Genomic DNA, 6174 nt, shown 5'->3' with positions numbered 1-6174 from the left:
TATAATTGGTAGATCATCTAATATGAATGTATTTTTTTAATTGAGTGTAATTTGTTTGATAGTGCACAAATGTTCAAGAGATTTCGATGCGTGGAATGAAACTGACGACTGAAAACGCGTGACGACGTGCTTCTTTACTGTATTATGTAGGTATGTATATGATTTATAACGATAAAAAGATAAGCTACATTTTCAGGGTCTGTATGCACGTTGTCCAAATATGTAATAAGATTTGCAGTAAATAAACAAAGTGTTTGGACGAAATTCGGTTAGATGTGTGAGGTAACCTGTTTATTACATAGTATATCATGCTTGGAATGCCATCTACGATTATTTTGCACTCTTTGATATCCAAGGATATCTCATCTAGTTTTGATTTAATATTCTATTTCACGTGGTGAAGAATATTTACAACATTTGTACCTTATATAGATGAATATTCAACATCTTGAACTTACATAACCTAATCTCAGTTACAAATGATATCATGTTACTATGAAATAAAATTGCACCCGAAACCATTCATCACATCAGCTTTGAAAAGATCTATAGTAATTAAAAGGATACGTAGAGACAGTAATTTCATAAAAATAAAATGTTGGAATATTTGTAATTAGCTTTAAAAATGATATCTTTAAATGTGAAAATCATATAATTATCTCAATACTATTTGGACAAATATGGTTAGTAGATTTGTAGGCTTTATACCTCTATTACCTATTACTTTTGCCTTTATGATTTTATTATCCTTTACCCACTTTATTGTAACCTTTACAAAGCTGATTTTTGACTTAATCTTTTATCATTGGACATTTCTTAAAAAGAAGACGTGATACGCTAGATCTAATACCAATCTGGTAAAAAAACAAATACGTATAACAACATGTTATAACATTGAGGAATATCATTTAATTAATCAACACATTGTTGAGGTATAATATTGCGAAATTAATAATATATGACAGAATTCAATCTAAAACTGTCAAATTTCATTATGAATTGTCCAAAAATGGATCCTACACAAAATTCGTGAAAACGATATCTTTACAACCGGTATTTCCATCCAAATTTTATCCGGTTATTTCTACAAGCGAATTAAAAACGTCACGCATGAAACAGCATATTGCAGTTGGAAATCTCGACGGAATGTTTAAGCAGACAGTAGTACGAATGACTGAAGAAAACATGACGTTTTATCGGGGCCAAGTATGACGGAAGGGATTTCTCGATAATACGCCCACAAATATGTAGTAAATCTTATAAACGAGATAGGGATAAAGGTAATAATAGTTGACATTTGTATATTGGTTAAATTAACCATTCGTGAGTAATTTTAGCTACATTAACATCTTGATTACCACGTGAACTGTGTTTCTAGATATTTCGTAGGGGGCAGACATCTTAAATCCCTACTTGATACTTGTAATAAATTGATCGATAAGAAAATGCAAGTAGCTATATCAATATATAAAATTGTTCGTTTTCTTTCAAGTGGTATAAATCCCACTTTTATTGTTTCGAGATACTTAAGAGCCTGAAACCTAAGCGATTTGAACGTAATAATCGTTAAGATATTAACGAGATATTTATTAATAATAAATCTTAATGTAATACATCTTAGGAATACAATTTATACTTATGTTTATCTTGTTAATGTATTGCTAGTGTGTTAGCGTAATCGATGTAATAAAAGGAATTAAATTTTTTTATTACGAAACATTTAAGAGAATGAGTAGCTAGATATAGCGATATAAAAACATTATTAGCTATCATATTCCTCATCTTTCACTTTGTTTCAATTTAATTGAATTTTATTTTAATTTCATTATATCTATTCAATTTTATCAATCAAATTTCCATTCAACTTATACTTTATAAATTCTTTTGTCTTTCATTTCATACCATTTCGTATAATCTTTTAATTAAAGTCCAACACGAAATCCCAGTTAAAACTCCAGATTATTTCTTAATTAACTTAATCTCCTGTTACAATTCGATTTACCTATAATTCAATTTTGATCTACATGTGTATATATATATATACAAAAAGTATTGGCACATATCCTTACTTCTCATTGAAGTGATTATTTTATCAAATTTCATTTTCATAGTACCTAATTTTTCTAGTCATATGAATCACAACCAAATGCAATTAACTCTTTGCCTCATAATATTGGATAACATATATGGTATGGATTATGGATGAAATACACGAAGACAGACATGGCTCAAATTAAAGTACCAAAGTATCAAATTTCAATGATATACTTTCATTTTTTACTTTTATATTGCAAGACCGTAGATTACTGAAAAAACATCACGTACAATAATTCAATGTCTCGTTTCAATGATATAACAGCAAACAGATAAAAGCTAAGGCTAGCAACAGATTACAAGAGGTTAATCAATATGCAAATGCTATAATAAATATAGTTGTCTACCGATACATTTTGTAGCCAATGTACTTATTTTCATGCTGTAGATATCAAATTTATATTATTTCATAGATAACCCAATTAGCTCTAGATACATTTGATAAAATTTTCTAGATCTTTCATACGAAGCAAGATCACGATAGTTTATATTGTTACTCCATGTGTTTCTCCGATAAGCCTGTTTACGTTTAAATAAAAATGATGACGCGAAATCGTGGCTAGTTTTATCCAGATAATAATCGGTCACATCAAATCTAGTCATGTCTAGGTCAAGCGTGAATAAGTTGGTGCATATTTTTTTGATATAAGAATCAGTTATATTTTTTCTAATTTTATTTTATTATTATTATAATATGCGAACTATCGAGAGTTACGTTCATTGCGGTATACCTAATTACAGGTATTTTTCAAGCGATATTTTTGCATATTAATATTCATCTTTATTTAGGAGTCTAATATCTGAAACTGTAGTCCTCCAAAGGCGAATGTAAGGTAACATTAACTTTGTTAAAAATACCTGTACAGCGATCGTAAAAACAATATAAAACCACATAAGTCTGAATAATTTACAATACCAACGATCATTATGTACGCTGGTTTTCCCTAACTAATGCGTATACAATGTAGCGTTATAAGACTTATCACTAAATATCGTCGATTATGTCGCGAAAATCGCAAAAAGCGGAAGTTTACACGATTTAAGAGGTATAAACCACAAATCGATTAAACAGGCTACGTTATCGTTTCATGGAATTTGTAAGATCGACGACTTAGCTGAGCTAACAAAACATGCTTCCATTCTCTAAAACACAGTAATACTGTTTCAGTGTCTTTTTATGAAATTTTCTAGATATTTTATTGAATTCTTCAGACATGAGTTGCTCCAATGGAATTTTCTTTCGAATCGATAGAAATCTTATTTAAACTTTATTTATTCGAACTTTGTCTTGATCTTACTTGGATCTTAAGTCGTAAAATTGAAGATTGTTAAATAGGATTTTTTCTGTAATATTTCGGTATTTTGTTTTCGTATCGTACTCTTGTTGATCGAGATCGTTGCAACATTATCACAGAATCGTACGGTTAAAGTCCCTGAATTAGAGAGATTTATCTGCTCTCTTATCGAGCTGGAACATGTCGTTAGAGTGGATCGAACCATTAAACATGAATATCTTCGTTTGCTTAGGAAACGAATTTGTCAAGTTCGAGTTGATACTTGAACGAAATTTTTGTTTCTAAAATGAATTGATAGAAACGATCGAGATATTAATCGAGTGGCAATAAAATAAATATTTGTTATTTTTAAATCGCATTGTACAGTACTGAGTCATATTGGAGTTATTCTACTACAGATTCATACATTACATACATACATTAGTGTATAGTCGTAGATTATGTGATAACTACAAGTATACCGATTTGTAAATTTCGATGGAACATTATTTTAGACTGTTTAATTTTAGTTTATGCGATTTTTGTAGAACCAGGAATTGATAAATTCCTTTGGATTAGGTTGCATCAGGAATTTACAGTGATCACAGATCCCAATCATAAAGTTTTATAATAAAAGAGCAAACCACGGGAAAAACAGAGGACGTTAATCAAACTTTTTATTTTCTAATTACCTCAAATAAGAAAAATCCAAAATCTTTTCTTCTTTGATGTCTTTAAAACAACCAGTTCTTCAAGTCTTTTTCAAAATACTCGAAAATGAAACAAATTCAACATCTTTTCTCTTTATCAAATCTTTCTTTCTTCACTACATTTGAGAGAATCACTAGAAATTTTTTCGAAACACCAAAAGAAACAAAAGAAAGGAAAAGAAGGAGAAAATATATTTCTCCGTAACAACGTTTCGTATAACAAACATGTTATCGTTAACAGTTAAAGCACACGACGATTTCCATCTCGCACAGGCCGATACATCAACTTTGACATCTGTCGAACCAATGACCACCCTTGATTTGTGTCATCATTCATAATTCGTCATTCCAATCCGTCAATTTTCCCCCATAACAAAGCCGACAATATACGCAATGGGATTAAACACGACAAAATAAATCGCGATTATCGTGGTCAACGAGTGAGTGAATGAAAACTGTGGCCATTTTACTCGGACTATGGCCAAGATTCTGTATTACGTAATCAGGACGACGATTTAGACGTCTGCTTTATCAGACACACGTGTACGTCGTCTGAATATGATCCAAACATCGAATCAAAGGATCACCGTGATATTTGTGACACGAAATAATCGGAGATAACGAGAAATTTGCGAACTGGTATAAATATAGGTGAAAATTGCCATTGCGATCTTTTCTTATAAACTTATTTATTTATGGGGACAAGTATTTTTATTAATATTTTTGTTAGGATCGATGATTATATGTACACTTTTTGAAAATGAAAGTGTATCATATTTATATCGAGAGAAATATATTTATTTCATAAATTAATGTTAGGTATTTGTAGGAAAAAAATGTTATCCGCTGCAAGAGTTAAGCTATTTAATTCATGATCTGCTATTTAATGTTATCTATAGCAAGGGTTACACTGTACATAATTTATGATTATTTTTATTTAACAGTAACAACACACACACTCATTATTAGATATTTCACATTATTATTATCATTAAAATTCTTGCTAAAGCAGTAAAGAAATTTCGATTTTTATTTAGTACTCGAGAGACTCCGAAGGAAATTGTTATAAATAACAAAATCATACTCTCAAGGATAGAAGTTTTTCCAAAAAGATAATTTTGCAAATAATTTGAATAACGTTCGTACAACAAATTTTGCGTGTAAATTCCACGAAATTTGATAAACGCTTTAAAATACATATAATGATAATAAAATCCTCTAGTTCCAATCTTATATTTTCTATGTTACCCGCACTTATCTTGTTTTCCAACTTACATGCAACTCGTTGCAGCTTCTCCACTGAGTCTCTCACAAACCATCAAATCCACAAATTTATTTAAAAAAAACACAGACTGAATTACAACAAACTGACTGCGCATTAAATGCACAAGCACTTCAAGCGTAGCATTCGTTGTAATATCTGCTGGATAAAACATATTTTCTAAATTTTACTCAGAGAGATACGAATTTGCATAAATATCCCCGCAGTCTATTAATCAAACTCACATTGGCTAAGTGAAATCAGTTTCCAAGACGAAATCGTTGTATCGTGTCTTCTTCTTGCAACACAAAACAAAAGAGTTGGTCGGTATACATATATGTCGGAATGAAATTAGTATAAAAGGGCAACTAATCGAGAAGTAATGGTCGCGTCAGGTATGAAACGAAACTAAGCGTTTAAATCGTAGATCGACAAGGTAAGCCTGTAATTTTCCTTAAGTTCGCATATCGTGCATGCGCGCGAACGCTGTGTTGGCAAGCGATCGGTGGATTCGCGCCAAATATTCGATCGCCATCCCAATATCTCCGTCATCGATGCGTCGCGAGAAAAAAATAATAATTAATTGCTATCATCCAAACAACGATATTCGCCATTACGATATTTAATTAAGATTTCATTGTGAAACAGAGGAACGCGAAAATAAAAGAAAAACTGCTAAGTAGATCGGAAGGAATTAGTATTTCTTTAAAAGTGGCCGTGGTCCAATTGCAAAACACACCGTTTAGGCTTCGTGTCAATGTCAACAATGTTGAACGAGTAGGCTGATACAAAGTGGTAAAATACGGTTACAAAAATAGAATGAGTTTTTGGTACA

Source organism: Bombus pascuorum, chromosome 14 (genome assembly GCF_905332965.1).
Source record: "Bombus pascuorum chromosome 14, iyBomPasc1.1, whole genome shotgun sequence".
In the NCBI taxonomy this organism is placed as follows: Eukaryota; Metazoa; Arthropoda; class Insecta; order Hymenoptera; family Apidae; genus Bombus; species Bombus pascuorum.
This window is presented reverse-complemented; position numbering follows the sequence as displayed.